This window comes from Halichoerus grypus, chromosome 6 (assembly GCF_964656455.1).
Source record: "Halichoerus grypus chromosome 6, mHalGry1.hap1.1, whole genome shotgun sequence".
Lineage (NCBI taxonomy): Eukaryota > Metazoa > Chordata > Mammalia > Carnivora > Phocidae > Halichoerus > Halichoerus grypus.
This window is the reverse complement of record NC_135717.1, coordinates 128804105-128821026: the sequence shown is the minus strand read 5'-3', so window position 1 is coordinate 128821026 and position 16922 is coordinate 128804105. Positions and strand designations below refer to the sequence as shown.

General features: G+C 38.3%; 1 pseudogene; it reads left to right on the top strand.

Annotated features, from left to right (window-relative positions):
• The first annotated feature begins 15820 nt into the window (after positions 1-15820).
• Positions 15821-16164, top strand: LOC118536908 (small nuclear ribonucleoprotein E pseudogene; annotated as a pseudogene).
• The last annotated feature ends 758 nt before the right edge of the window (positions 16165-16922 follow it).

Sequence of the window (16922 nt, the reverse complement as noted above, 5' to 3'; positions counted from 1 at the left end):
TTTATGTGCCTCATTTTTTAAATGATTTTAATTTTATTTTATCTTCCTAATATGATATGCATTGTTAGCTGCCTTTTAATTATTTGGGGAATACCATACAATTCCTCTGACAATCCAAGGGGTAGGTTTTACTGGTTTTCATCTTTGACAGATAAAGAAACTAAGGTTAGAAAAGTTACTTGATTCCAGTCTCAAAAGAGTCAGATGGAAAATTGAAGCCCATAACTTTGGAATCCAAATTTCATTTTCTTTCCGCTACAGCAAACCACCTCTTGAAGACCTTTCTTAAATCATACAGTAATATATGTCAAAATAAACTTTGTTGCCTCTTTTCTTACCCACTCTAAAGAGGAAGGAGTCTGTAATGGGGTGAGGAAAAGGACAAAAGCTTTTATAATTAACCTATTTCTTAGCTTTGTTGCCACATGCAGAAACTGGAAAGAAAACTCAGAAAGAAAAAACTGATGATATCACTTAGCTTTTTAGCAGATCAAAGAAGTAACACAATATTATAGTGATGTTATCACTTAACTTCTCTTAAAGTGCCCCAAGGATGTGTTCACGAGTTTTGATCTACAAAGTTCCTGATGTTTATTTTTCTTTTTAATTGCTCAACTTTTATTCAACACTAACACTGCTTCTAAGGAAGACGCCAGAATAAACAGGCTGAAAATACAACATGGTATTGAGAAATGTTGGACAAAGTCCTTATCCTATGTTACTGTGAGGATTAGCCAAGAAAATTTTGTAGCAAGAGCATCTATTTTATTTTTCTGTATGTAACTCAAACAGGTGGGGAATGGGCATATGATTTGAGTCAACAACATATGTGTGATTGATAATTATATTTCACCCTATGCAAGAAGATGAATTTCTAATCTTATCCTAGAAGTCATGGAGAGCATTTCACATTAACACATGATGGAGAATTGTCTCACAGTTAGGAGATTTGAGTTTTATTCCCAGTTCTGCAATTCATCAATTTTAGTAATATTTTACATTTTTATATTGCCTCATAGTCCACAAAAATTTTTCATTATCCCACTTGACCTTTACACCAATCCTAATAGGCAAGCATTATTATCTTTGTTCTGTGGATGAGAAAACTAAGGCTCAAGAAAGTCTGGTCATTTGTCCTTTCTGAAAGCTAATAAGAACTGGAATCCAAAATCACTCCCAAGTTGTCTGGCCCTAAGTTCACTGTTCCTTCTAGCCCACCATGGTGCCTCACAATAGTGGATTCTACTGCCAAGAATGAGTCATTTAACCTTTTTTCTTCTAGTGTCTTCATCTCTAAAATGAGGAAATAAGAATCCTTGATCATTAAGATCTCTTCCAAACCCAAAATTTTCTAAAAGCATTTTCCTATAGTATATATTATTATACTTTTTATTATATATACTTGTCTTATTTCTCTCTCTATGTTCTTGGAGATAAGGGTCTCTGTCTGATTGAAATGTACACCCCTCCCAACTCCTAGCTTATTGTTGAATGTGTTGAATGAATAGTCAAGTAATGCCACATGTCACAAGATAGCATTAGGAAGATTTCAAGGTGACACACAAAGAAGAAGTCCATTAGAGATAGGAATATTTGGAAACGGGAGAGAAATAGGATTATTTGGAAAAAAAATAGGAGAAAAACAGCATGAAGTTTAAAGAATACACCTACAAAGAGGCTCATGGCAAAGGCTGTTCTAGAGATTTGGTTTCCTTAAGCAGCAAAAGACATTTTAATACCAATTTTTTTCCTGTCCCACATCATAGGAGCAATGGATCTGAACCCAGAGAAACAAGAGATCTGAACACATCCAGTTTAAGATTACCCATTCTTTTCAAAACAACTCTTTCCTTCAGTGTTGTTTTATTTGTTATAAGATAACTTTGTATGAAACAGGAATAGAGAATCATCAGGTTTAGCTTACGTATCCTTTGGTGTTTCTTATCTATTCTTTCCAGAAGCTTAAGCATGGACAGTGGGGAGAGCAGGGGGAGAGTGCTACTGTGGTGTCTGTTGATGGGATAGAAAGCTTCCTCTTCCATCACTCATGGCTTAAGACTCGCTCTTGACCTCTGCTGCTTGCCTCCAAGTGAGAACGTTTTCTGTCCATCCACACTAAGAGGAACGTTTCTGAGTGGTGTGTGTTCTTTCATTGTTCTTCTGGCCTCTGAAGCATAGGTCCCCAACGAGCAGCAATGTCATTGGGTTCCCTCCCTGCTACAAAGCCTGAAATTTCTCTCCAGACAAAGCTGGGGCCATCTTAGGCTCACCTCATTAGTTCCCCTTTTCTCAGTGATCACTGTCCTTCATTGCCTGAAATCCAATGGCTTGGGACTGTTGTTTCTATTTTCAGTTGTTTCATGCTAGAGGATAATTCTAATCCCTGTTGTTCCATTTTGATGAAATCCCAGTACATGGGGGTGTAATATACTAATCTGTCTACATTTTTTCCTGTTTGAAACATTCCAAAATAAAAAGTTCTTTTCTTTTTTAAAAAGGTGAAGACCTGATGTTTGGTAGCACAGAAGGTTTTTGAAGGATAACGGTATTGTGTAATGGGAGTTTTATTCAGTTGAATTATCCATAAGATATAAAGAGTCTCTCTTTTGGGACCCTAAGCATTTTTCTCTAAAATCTACATAACTAATTTTTTACTTCAGAATACAAAAAGTTAGAGTAATATCATGAACATCTGTGCCCATACTACCCCTTTGGGTATCTGCCATTTTACCCTCTAAATTTGGCATTTATCATTCTTGGGCATCATCTCTTTCCTTTCTCTCTGTCTCTCTCTGTCTCTCTCTGTCTCTCCCTCCCTCTCTCTCTCTCTCTCTCTCCATATATATGTGTGTGTGTGTGTATGTGTGTGTATCTCATACAATTTATATAAAACATGTATATGTGAGTATTTTATATATGATATCATTTATATATGCATGTATGTCTATGTATATATATATTCTTCTGCAATTTAAATTTTTGCCCAACATTTTATTTGTGAGATTAAGACACATGTAACTAGTTCAATCATTTTCACTGTATCAAATCAATTAATGGCACGTTTACTTTTTACCTGCTCATGTATATCTTGTCAGTCTCTGATTAAAACTACAGGGCTTGTTTATTCATTTGTTCAACAGATAATTTATTGAGTGCTTATTGTGGGCCCAACATTGTTCTAGGTGATGGGGATATTACAATTAACAAAAGTAACATCATAGACCTTACATTTCAGCTTAAGAAGATTGACATTAAACAAATAACATGTGGGGGCGCCTGGGTGGCTCAGTCGTTAAGCGTCTGCCTTCAGCTCAGGTCATGATCCCAGGGTCCTGGGGTCGAGCCCCGCATCAGGTGCCCTGCTCAGCGGGAAGCCTGCTTCTCCCTCTGCCCCTCCCCCTGCTTGTATTCCCTGTTGCACTGTCTCTCTCTCTCTGTCAAATAAATAAATAAAATTAAAAAAAAATAACAACATGTGATATGTCAGTTAGTGATAGATGCTAAGGAGAAAAACAAAGCAAGGTAAAATGGAATAGAGAGTAAAGATGACAGGTGGGCAGTGCTATTTTATATGGGTAGTTAGGAAGACCTTTCTGATAAAGTGACGTTCAAGGAGGCATCTGAAAGGAATGGCAAGGGCAAAAACATGGAGTGGGCATGTGCAAGGTGGAATCATGCTTGGAAAAGAAAGGAGGCCAGAACAGCTGAGGTGTGAGCCATGGGACATGAAATCAGATCAGTGGTGGAGGTGGAGTACAGATCTTGTAGGGCCTTTTAGGCCATGGTAAGGATTTTGGATTTCACTCTGAGTGGGATAGAAGCCATTGTAGGGTTTTGAGGAAAGGAACAAAATGATCTACTTTACTTTTTTTTTTTTTTGAGATTTTATTTATTTGACAGAGAGAGACACAGTGAGAGAGGGAACACAAGCAGGGGGAGTGGGAGAGGGAGAAGCAGGCTTCCCGCTGAGCAGGGAGCCCGATGCGGGGCTCGATCTCAGGACCCTGGGATCATGACCCGAGCCGAAGGCAGGCGCTTAACCACTGAGCCACCCAGATGCCCCTCTACTTTACTTTTTTAAAAAATTTTTTATTTAAATTCAATTTAGTTAACATATACCGTATTATTAGTTTCAGGGGTAGAATTTAGTGATTCATCAGTTTCATACAACACCCAGTGCTCATTACATGAAGTGCCCTCTGATCTAATTTACTTTTAAGACCACTTATACTGAAAAGTGGTCTTTTCAAAGACTTTGAAAAAGACTTTCCAAAGTCTTAGGAAGGGAGGGGGGAAGGGAAGAGACAAATTAGGAGGCTATTGCAAAATCCAGGTGAAAAAGATTATGGTTTGGAACTGAGTGGTAGTGGAAAGAACTGAGAAGCATTTGGATTCTCAATATATTTAAAAGATAGAGCTAATGGGGCGCCTGGGTGGCTCAGTTGGTTGAGCGTCCGACTCTTCATTTCAACTCTGGTCATGATCTCAGTGTCATGGGATCGAGCCCTGTGTTGGGTTCCTCGCTGAGTGTGGAGCTTGCTTGGGATTCTCTCTCTCACTCTCTCTCTTTCCCTCTCCCTCTGCCCCCCTCCCTGCTCACACATGCTCTCTCTCTCTCTCTCTCTCTAAAATAAATAAATAAATCTTTAAAAGGTAGAGCTAAACAGAATTTTCTTACAAATTGGATGTTGGGCATGAGAGAAAAAAGTCAAGAACGACTCCAAGTTTGGGAGTTGAGTATCCAGAAGAAAGAAGTTGGTATTTACTGAGTGGTAGCAATCTGGGAATACAGTAAGTTTTGGGAAGCAGCCAAGAGATTCATTTGGTTTTGTTATGTTTGGGACTTCCAAGTAAAGGAGTCTTGTAAGCAGATGTACACACAGTTCTGGAGTTCAAGGGGAAAGTTCTGAGCTAAAGTTATAAATGTGAATGTCAGCAGCCAATAGATGAAATTTAAAGCCATGGAAATTAGCAGGATAGAAAAGAGAAAAATTATGAGAACTGAGCCTTGAAGTACTCAAACATTTAGGGAAAGAGAAGATAACAAGGAACCTGCAAAGATGACTGAAAACAAGCCGGTGGTGAGAAAGAGGAAAACAGAAGGAGTGGTGTCTTGGAAGCTACTAAGCCAAATTTCAGAAGATTCTCCTCATATATCCTCCCTGTGGATAAGTACTCTTCCCATGAAGGCTTAAGGTTGATTATTCCCAAGAATTTAAGGAATTCAAATATATGTCTGTAAATTAAAAAATAGTAATTTTTAAAGTTGCATTACAGTAGCAGGATCATGAATAATATAATATTAATTTTATTTTAATTATCTTAAGTGTTTAATCATGTTTTCAATAAAATAAAGCTTCATGAAAAGATTTGGAAGTAATGTCTCAACTTGTCATTCTCTTGTGTGCTCCCATTTACTTAGGTTCTCTTCTCAGCAGTTTGATATTTTTGCACAGAAGTAGTGCATGTTTTCTAAATAACAGATTGCTAATGTCTGCATCTTTTAAACTTCATATGAAAAGATTAACTGTTTTTATTTAAACAAGGTGCATTATTGTGATTGAAGTCCTCAGCACCCACCAGTTTTGGGTGGGGTCTGAGTTATGAAACTCACATTCAATGAGGGGAAAATTCTTTCTAGTTTTGCTCAAGTTGTTCTTTAATTACTTGAAATAAACCTTGTTGGTTTCAGCTTGGTGTTTTAGGACTCCTTTAAAAGCCTTTAGCTCTTACAGGCACTACATCTCTGCTCCTATTTGAAATGCAGCATATGCATCTTAATTATTATAGAAACAACCAGACATGTACCTTGATGAAGACAAATGTACAAATAAGACTTGTGTTATTCTTCAGTGTGGACCAGCACAATAGGTTTTAAAAATTCAAAAAGCTGAGAGAGATCTTAGAAAGTATGTGGGCAAATCCCATTTTTTTTTTTTAAGGTTAGGAAAAGAAAGTCTATCAGGTTATATCATTTGTCTGAGGTACCCAAACTAGTTAGTGGGGAAATTAGGGTAGAACGGATGTATCCTAACTTCAAACCAGCTCTCCATACTAAGGAGCTATATTTTAAAGCGAAAAAGTAGCAAGATTAGAGAAGCTTATCTGATTCTAACTTGATTTAGGGTCTCTAGCCGTTTTTCTTGTTTTGTATCAATACTCCTTTGGCACTCCCATGATCTCATTGACATTTGAAATAACCCTATTGAATAGCAGATGCTATTATCCTCATTCTCATTTTACATAGGTGATGAAATTGAGTCACAAAGTTTCATTTACACCTCCAAGATCACAGAGTTAGCGGACAGAACAGTACCCAGGTCTTCCAAAGTCTATGTAACTCTTCTTTCTACAATTAGTCATGTCAGGAGAAATATTTAAATAATCTAGCAAAATAATCTTAGAAAAGGAAAAAAACTCACTTTTGTGTTGTACACCAATTGGAAGACAAGGGGGGACAAGCTGATGATGGGAAATGTAATGGCTGAAAAAAATAGTAACATCTAACAGTGTTGCCATAGTAGCAAAACTGAGCAATTAGAGGCATTGATGTAAATTTCTTTGAACAAAAAAGAATCAAATTCTATGAAAGAAGATAATTTTGGGCAGTCCTTACATAGTTTCAAAATACCAACTGCACAAGTGCAAGGATGAGTAGATTTGAATTAACATCAGTTTCTGGGTGAAGACGTGGAATTTTCATTCACTGCAGACAGAATGTGATCCAATGTTATAACATGGCTGCCAAAAAAGTTAATGCAATTCTAAGCCACAGGGATAGAAGGAGGTATGGAGTAAACGTCGCTGGTTAACCAAAGTTGAATCACTATGTTCACGTCTTGGTGCCACATTTTAAGAAGGACACTAAAACCTAAAGTTCATGTAGGAGGATGATAACCAGAATGGAAGTCTGGAAGCCATTCCCTCAGAGGAGCTTCTGAGGAACTAGGGTATTAATTTGAAAGTAAGGAGAATTAAGTTTCTTTAAATTTACTCATTCACTTAGCAAAAATTTATCAAGTGCTTATTATATGTCAGAATAGGTACGGCCTTTTGGGTAACTGCAAAGACTTTGGCCAGTGCCTAATGAGCCACGTGGAGGATTTTAGGTAGAGGAGTGACTGTATCTCACATAGTTTTGAGGCACTGTTCTATGAGTTATGTTGAGACTAGGCTGTTGGGTGTGGAGCAAGGGCAGAAGCATGGAGACAAATCAGTTTACTGCAATAATTCAGCAAGAGTTGACATTGTTTGGACCAGGGTAGGAGCAGTGGAGGGAAAGAGAAGTGATTGGATTTTGGAAATATTTTGAATTCGGGGTATATTTCATATAAATGAAAAAAAATTTTTTTAATTGGTCAAACTTAACTTAAATCTCTGTGTCTCCAGGGGTTAGGACCAGGACCCATGGTTGGTATTGGGAAGGGAACGGGAGAAGGAAGAGGGAATTTGCCTTTGGTAAAGAGAGGAGGTAGATGGGGGGTAGGCAGAACTGGAACATGCCTCTCTCCCTGCAATGTCATAGCATTTTGACTCAGTGTCACAGAGGGGGAAAAAGTTTGTACTGTCAGAAATATAATAGAATTTCCAACAGTTCATGAAATCAGCAATATAAATTGTAAAGCATGAAACTGCCATTATATTTGTTCTATAATGGTGTAAAACAACATGTATTTTTAAAAATATGAAAGGAGAACAGAGAAAAACTATGATCTACCACTTTCGTGAGGACTCAGAATTACTACTTGCACATTATCTGTATGACCACCACCACCTCACATTCTGATTCATCCACAATCCTTTTTTGTACTCTATAACTACAAAACAGAAAGTAACTAATAGGAAAATGAACAGCATGGCTAAATATGGGCAAATATTTCTACTTCACAATGGTTTGATGGGAAAGTAATTGAGCTTGGACTCACAGGACATGAAAACCATACCTATGCCATTTAGGGAAGAAGAATTAAAGTGTGGGCTGAAAGCAAGTCTAACATAAAAGCAAAGGAGAACTCTAGCTATTAAAAGTATCACAATAATGGGATTTTTTTTAAAAGAGTTCTTTAGTAATTGGTAGAAATAATTTGGTATTGTAATATAATCATGAGTTTATGATTCTGTCAGTAATTTAAGTCAAACCTCATCACTGTTGTTATACATTTGTATATAATCAGGATTATGTTGTTGATGTAAGAGTTTACTGATTCTTTATTTACTAACTATCTTCTATGTGCCAGGTAATGTATCACAGATACAATCCTGAACAAGACAAACGCTGTTCCCTGTCCTCAAGTAATTGATAGTCTGGCTTAGTGGTTCTCAAATGTTAATGTATTGGAGAATCACCTAGAGAATTTGTTGAAAATGTAAATGGACAGCTTCTTCCACTCCTGCCCCTGCAGAAATGCTGATTCAGTAGATCTAGAGTGAATCCCAGGAATCTATCTCCATTTTAAGCGTTCAGGAGATTCTAATGCAGGTGGTCCATGGACATCACTTTGAGAAATCCTGGAATGTCACAGAGAGCCACTAGAGAGAGGTGATGGGTCTCTATCAGCCTCTCAGGGGCAACAACTGGTGACTACAATTAGGATAACAACTTAAAAGAAACAGGTATTTTTTGGTGAGAAGGATTATTCTTAGTGAGTAGGAAATCTTGGATGATTCTTTTCTTTTAAAGATTTATTTATTTCTTTGAGAGAGAGAAACCATGCACAAGTGTGGGAGGAAGGGGCAGGGTGAGAAGACGAGAGAGAATCCCCAAGCAGACTCACCACTGAGCGTGGAGCTTGATGTGAGGCTCAATTCCAGGACCTGAGCCGAAATCAAGAGTTGGCTGCTTAACTGACTGAGCCACCCAGGTGCCCAAGAAATCTTGGATGATTCTTAAAAGAAAATAACTTCCAGGGCGCCTGGGTGGCTCAGTTGTTAAGCGTCTGCCTTCGGCTCAGGTCATGATCCCAGGGTCCTGGGATCGAGTCCCACATCGGGCTCCCTGCTCGGCGGGAAGCCTGCTTCTCCCTCTCCCACTCCCCCTGCTTGTGTTCCTGCTCTCGCTATCTCTGTCTCTGTCAAATAAATAAATAAAATCTTTAAAAAAAAAATAAAAAATAAAAAAATAAAAGAAAATAACTTCCAGTTCCCAGGTTATAATTTTTCAAAATGTCTGGACTTGTGAGGATCCTTTATCCATCAAGAGCATCCCAGACCAATCAGTCATTTTGCCAGATACTCCCAACTGCACTTCCTACTTTGACCTGCTGCACCCACTGCCTCCAGAGGGATATATATTTAACCTCCCCCAGTTCTTCCCCAACTGATTTGATTAAGGATGAATACCTACTTCCAAACCAGCCAACCTACTGGTAGGTCAGGAACAAATATTTCTCTTTTGACAATTGGAATTAAGAGACATAGAGTTGTAGTCACTTGATTGTAGGTTAAGCTAAAATGTCTTGATTGGTCAATATGAGATGGTTAAACAGGAACCCAGCAAGAATAGAGACCAGAATATATGTCCAGAAAACAGCAGTGAACCCACAAGAGAGACACCACTATGAAGGAGAACACTTGGCCGCTGAGAGATTGAAAGAATAACCAACCACAGTCCCTGATTTCCCCGTTTCCCAGATCCATTTCCCACGGATCCAGTTCTAATTGCTGTCCTTAGTACCTTGAGACTTCTTTATGTTCTTTCAATGAAACTCTCCTTTTTTGAGTCAACTAAAGTGGGTTCTGTCTGTTGCAACCAAATTGTCCCTAAGTAAGATAAGCAGAGACTAGACACTTCAGGGGAAAAAGCTACTCACCCATTCATATATAGGTTTTGGTTGGAGATTTGAATTGCAAACAACAGAAAGAAACTTTAAGATAACCAAACCATTAGAAGGCTACTGGGCCACCTAGACTTGAGATTAGAGGACCAGATTCTGAAATGAACAATAACAATGTTAAAGCAAATTGATTTGCAAGCAGAAAGTATAGCCACTGTCTCATGGTTTCAATGTGCAATTGGCATACTACCTCTGCGCTGAATGACCTCTACCTACTCCTTTTATTTATGCCACATTTCCTCAAGATTAAAAAAACTGAAGAGAAATTGTACACCTGGCCGAACCTAGGACATGTACCTATGTCTGGGTTTATGAGGACAAGGAAAGGAAGGATTTTCCCTTTGTTTCCAGAGTGGGAGGCAGGCACACAGGTCTTCTCTGAAAACCATATACCATGGAAGAAATATAATGTCCTGAAAGAAAATTGGGGCCTTTCGTGAGTGGGAATGGATACCAGAGATACTTTAAAAATGAGATAAGTAGCAAGAGACCATATGCTATTCTCAGACAGAAAAAATTAGAGAGATGATTTGATGTTCAACAACAACAACAACAACAAAAATAATGTTCTGATGATTAGAGAAATTGAAGAGCCAGGTTTGTGAAGTAATGAACTCTGTCACTCTACCCGTTCAAGCAAGAGTTGGATAACCATTAATCAGTAACATTGAGGGAATTCCTAAATCAGATGCCAAATGCTGACTGGACAACTTGCCTGGCTACTGATAGATCTTAATAGTATATGAAGAAAACATTTAAAGTGATGCATCTATTTCCTATCTTAAGGCAATGAGCACCACATATCTACTAAATGCTTTATGAGGTAGCTCTGCCTTTTATTCACCTGGAAATTGTTCCTTTGAGCTTTAAACTGCCCTGCTCATTCCCCTGTCCCTTCGTCTCTCTAGCTGTCATTGCTGAGATGGCTTCACCTTGGGCTGAAGGAACAATTTTGCCCTGCACATTGGGATCAAACTTCTCTGTAGGCATAGGGAGCAAGAGGAGTCGTAAGAGTCCCAGGATAGAGGTTTACCAACTCAACGCATGCCATGTCCTGAAGTTGGTCTCCTGGTTCCCTGATAATCAGGCCAGTGCATTATTTGCTTGGGATGGAGAAGGCGTCTGGCATGCCTGTCTCCCCAAGGACTCAATTCCTTGTCGCTGAACTGCCCCACTTCTGATTAATAGTTGCTCAAGCCTTTGTTGAATATCTGTCCAGACCATGTGTATCAGGCAGGGTTCAGTGCTGGAAAGAGATGCCACGTGAAGTATTTTAAGCAGCAAGTGATATAATACAGAGAGTTTGATTATTACAAAATCAGTGGAAGGGCTGGAAGACTGGGTTATAAGCTGAGATCCTGGAATGACTCCCTGAACACCATGAAACTCCCAGGAGAGTTACCTCTTCTGACAGAAGCAGGAAGGTAAGGAACCTGGAGTTTGCCACAAGAACTATTAAAGCTAAAACCCAAACCAATTAAACAAACAAAGACAAAACACTGTAGCTACAATCGAGAGGTCAGGAAGCTGATGTAACTGCCCTAATAGAGGAACAGAAAACCCCACAGTTCCACGACTGTGTTTGCCATCAGGAAACAGCCAAAAGCAGCAGTAAGAGGACCTCCACTTCATGAATTTGACAGATACAGAGATTTCTGAGATAGGACACTGCACAGTTTTTAAGAATCAAAGGGTTTTAGAGTCAAGTATAGTCTGGTTCCGCCACTGATAATATTTAAGCCTTTAGTCTAATTATTTTATTACTCTATATCCAAGTTTCCTCTCCAGTGAGGCTTTTGTAAGAATTAAATGAAAAATTTTATATGACGTATTTAGCACCCTGCTTATTGCACAGTATATACCCATGAAATGATACCTATTAATATAAACAAAAGTGGCTGTCACATTCGTGAGGTTTTGTAAAGTTTGTCTAGATTCTAGCCCAACTCTGCAGCATTCAAGCATTCCAGGTAGGGAACAGACAGGTAGGAAACCAATGCTGAGGCTTACATTTTCTTTTTTCTTTTTTTTTTTTAAAGATTATTTATTTGAGAGAGAGAGAGAGAAAGCGAGAGTAAGTTTCGGAAGGAGCAGAAGGAGAGAACCCCCAAGCAGACTCCCACTGAGCACAGGACCCCATGTGGAGCTTGATCCCATGACCCATGAGATCGTGACCTGAGCCGAAACCAAGGGTCAGAAGCTTAACTGACTGAGCCACCCAGGCCCCTAAGGCTTACATTTTCTTAAGGTGAGCTCCCGAAGTTCTGGTCGTTTTTTAAAAAAGTGATATATTAGATGTTATTGAAACTAAAAACTTATGCTCTTCGAAAATCACCTTTAACAAAATGAAAAGGCAAGCCACAGACTAGGAGAAATTATTCACAATACGTATATCTGATAAAGAACTTGAATCTCAAACACTTGTAATTAAATAAGAAGACAAACCACCAAATTTTAAAATGTGCAAAGTATTTGAACAGATACTTCTCAAAAGAAGATACGCAACTGACCAATAAACACCCAACGGTATGTCAACATCAGTAGTTACTAGAGTGATGCAGATTAAAATACAATGAAATACCACTGTGCACCTACTAGAATGAGTAAAATTGGAAAAGGGTGCCCCTAACCAAGTGTTGGCAAGGATGTGGAGCGTGTTCATACACTGCTGGTGGGAAAGTAGAGTGGTACACCTACCTTGGATAACAATTTGGCAGTTTCTTACAAGGTTAGGCATACACTTACCATATCATCTAGCAATTCCACTCCTAGGTATTTGCCCAAGGGAAATGAAATATACACCCACATGAAGACTTAAATATGAATGTTAATAGCTTTATTCCTAACAGGCAAAAACTGGAAACAGAATCTATCAATAGGTAACTAGATAAACAAGTTTTAGTGGAACTACTAAAATTGGAACCATATTGGAACTACTCAGTAATAATCAGAAATGAACTACTAGTACACATCAGTCTAAGACATTTCAAAACCTTTTTTCCTTAATGTGAAGATCTAATTGGTTTTATTAAACAACTCATGAATGGAGCAGCTTCTCACTTAGTGAGTAGAGAGGAGCTCCCCTTGCCTTTTTAGTTAAAAAGATAGACACAAAAAAAGTGCAAACTGTATGATTCCATTTATTTGAAATATTAAAATGGGAAAAATTAATACCTAGTGACAGAAAGCAGAATAAAGTGGATCTTTGGTAGGGGATGGATGGAAAATGACAGTAAAGGGACATGAGTGAATTTGGGGAGATGATGAAAAATTATTTTTATTTTGATTGAGGTAGTAGTTACACAGGCACACTTATGTCAAAACTCACCTAATAGTTCACTTAAAAGGAAGTATTTTATTATATGTCAATTATATAACAATAAATTTGATGTAAAGTCTAAAAAGCCTGGGCACCTGGGTGGTGCAGTCATTTGAGCCATTGACTCTTCGATTTTGGCTCAGCACCTGATCTCAGGGTCGTGGGATCAAGGCCCGTGTATGGCTTTGCGCATAGCCAGGAGTCTGCCTGAGATTCTCTCTCCCTCTTCCTCTGTCCCTCCTGCTTGTGCTCACTCTCTCTAAAATAAAATAAATAAATCTTTAAAAAATAAAAATAAAATAATAAAGTGTAAAAAGCCAAACTATATAATATATGGACCTCTGATCATAAAACAATTCCCAATTTATACTCCTCTCTAGGAGCATATAACCATATCTTTTTTTTTTTCTACACTGATAAAAACCCTGGCTATGATAAATCCTATTAAATTTTGTTCCATTTGCTGCATGAAAAGAGGTAGCCAATTGATTTGCATTGCTTGGATATTAGTGACTTGTCCAAAATACTAGCTTTTAAAGGGGCAAATAAAAGAAGAGACTGGGAAGGAAAAATGGGAGAAGTAAGACAAAAACTCATTTTCTCAGGAGGAAAAAGAGTAACCTTTCCAATTCCTCTAGGCTCTCTTCCCCCAACCCCCATCCCTGCCTCCATCCTATGACGGTCTCTCTCCTTTCCCTGAGTCAAAACTTTAGGAGCTATTTCTGGTTTGTCCTTATCCTGACCATCATAATCATTCACAGGTCAGTTGTTAATTCCTTTATAGTAGTTTCCAACGTCAGCATGATTTCCCTCCCCTCTATTACTTCTGCCACTTTACTTCATTTGACCACTTTCTATTCTATTGTAAGTACACCAGCTAAGTCTGTAGGTCTATTCAAGCCAACCTCCTCTCTGCTGTGTGGTTAATTTTCCTGAAGCATACCTCTATGATGGTGCACCCAAGATCAAAAACAAACAGCAGAAAACAAGAACAATAAAAAACGTCAATGAGCTGCTTACTCCATAACACCCCAATACCAGCCTTCAAATTCCTCCAGAATTGGGCTGCAATCTGCATTCCCAGACTTAGAGCCCATTATTTTCTTGCATCTACTCAGGCTACACAGCGTAGTGGTGGAGAGCTGTCTTTACTATCTCTGTGAACAAAAGCAACATGGAGAGCCAACGATTTCTAAAGTTGTGTCTGTCATAAGCTGTGTACAAAGGACAACCTCTGGCACTTCATCAAATATTCAGAAAGACCTCTATTCATATGCCACAGCTGTTTCTGTGGTCTGATTTTCTTACAAAGTACATGTTTCCTTCAGGTTTGCCACCGTAACAAGGTCGTGTGCCTTCTCTTGTGTCATTCAGAGACATGTTTAGCTAGTTCATTCTCCAAGCAAAGCTTCATATATAGAAAATAGCAATTTCGTGTTTGAACAAACCTTTATTTGACATAATATGCTTAAGAAACTTTGGTCATGGGGAGCCATGTGGCTCAGTTGGTTGAGCTGCTGACTCTTGATTTTGGCTCAGGTCATGATCTCAGGGTCTTGGGATAGAACCCCGTGTCAGGCTCCCTGCTCAGCTCGGAGTCTGTTTGAGGAGTTACCCTCTGCCTCTTACCTCCCCCCAACTCACGCACGCACGCTCGCCCTCCCTCTCTCTCAAATAAATAAATAAATCTAAGGAAAAAAAAGAAACCTTGGTCATGCTTTCAGAATGATTTTTTTTCTTTGTCTTAAGTGATACAATCTTTATTAAATTCAACAAATATTTATTGAACATCAACTTTGTGAAATATGCTGTACTACTAAGGGCCTACAGAAGATTAAAAGATGAGTAGGGCAAAGCCCCTTAAACATCTTACAATCTGGTAAATTGTCAAGATAATAAATTCTGGAAATCTTTAATTTAAAGGAAAAAAATTTTCCATCACTAATAGAGGCATACAGAATGCTAGGGTGGCTTATAAATAGGACAAGTCCTATCTGGTACGTGAACCAAGGCTTTATGACAAGGGTGGTTTTGAATAGGTAGAGTTTTGACAGAGATGGCTCAAGAAAGCTTTCTAGGCAGAAGGAATATCAAAGATAAAACCAAAAAGTTCACAGAATGTTTGGGGTTTTCAGGGAGGAACCAATGTGCCAGATTCACTGACCCACAGTGTCCATAAAGGGAGTAGTTGCTGTTGTAGGTTAGATCCATTTCAGTCACAGACTGGGGATTTTAGACTTATGTTCATAACAAGGAGCCTGTTAGGTAGTATATAATAAATACATGATTGGCACAATCTTTGAAGGGATTGAACAGTAAGGATAGCAGAAGGGAGGAGAAATCAGAAAATAAGAAAGAAAACTAGGAGTCTAAATGCTGGATGGAAAGTAAAACATTGGGAGGAGGGGGTCATAAAGAGGAAGGTAAATAGAATTTTTTTAAGTGTTTACAGGACTTTGCAATGTATTAAAGTTAAAGGAGGAGGAAGAAGACTAACATTGACCGTGCAACTACATGATACAGGCACTGAGCTCGACTATGCTGGGGGATGTGGGCAATCTAAGAGGAACAGCAAAGATGTCTCCAAGATTTCCAGATCAGAGATCAGGGAGAATGCCTGTTCCATTACCAGAAATTGGGAAATTAAAAGATAGTTTAATTTGGGAGGTAGCATGCGATCTTTGTCGGCTTCCACCATGGCGTACTGTGGCCAGGGCCAAAAAGTGCAGAAGATGATGGTTCAGCCCATCAACCTCATCTTCAGTTACTTGCAAAATAGATCTCAAATTCAGGTGTGGCTTTATGAGCAAGTGAACATGCGAATAGAGGGCTATATCACTAGTTTTGATGAGTACATGAACCTCGTATTAGATGATGTCGAAGAGATTCATTCTAAAACAAAGTCAAGAAAACAACTGGGTTGGATCATGCTAAAAGGAGACAATATTACCCTGCTCCGAAGTGTCTCCAACTAGAAATGATCAATGAAGGGAGAAATTCTTGAGAAGGCCATGTAGTTTGTTTTTTCAGATGTCCTTTGTTGGAAGTGTAGTTCTAAAACATTTGTTCATATTGTTTATGTTATTACCAGAGGATAATAAATGCTGTGGGATTGTTTTTATTTAAAAAAAAAAAAGATAGTTTAATTTGAATGTATCGAGATGGGTGTCTTGATGGAATATTTAGGTAGTGATCTGCAATAAAAACTGAAAATAAAACAAGCCCAGGAGTGGTGGCCAGGTAGGTGACATAGGTTAGGAAATCATCCAGGTGGTAGTGATAATGAAAGCTGAGGATAAAGATCATCAAAAGAGAGCTTGTAGAGAATGGTAATAATCTTGATAATCCTCATCATTATTGCAAACACTATTGAATAATTAACGTATGCCAAGCATCATGTCAAACACTTTTCATGCATTAGCTCATTTAATTATCACAATAAAGGAATCTGTGAAAGTTACCGTTATGACTAAGTATTAATACACAATGTAAAAAATTAATTTTCTAGAAATAGAATTCCAGCTGACTTCAAGATGTCAAGTAGTGAAGAGGGGGCATGGAAAGGATAAAAAAAAAAGAGCACTAAAGTTCAATGTCTTCTTCAGAGAATGCTGATTAACTCTAGTTGTTGATTAGTAAAATAGAAATTTAATATATACAATGGAATATTACTCAGCCATAAAGAAGAATGAAATATTGCCATTTGCCTCAACATGGATGGACCTAGAGGGTATAGTCCTATGGGGAATAAGTCAGAGAAAGACAAATAC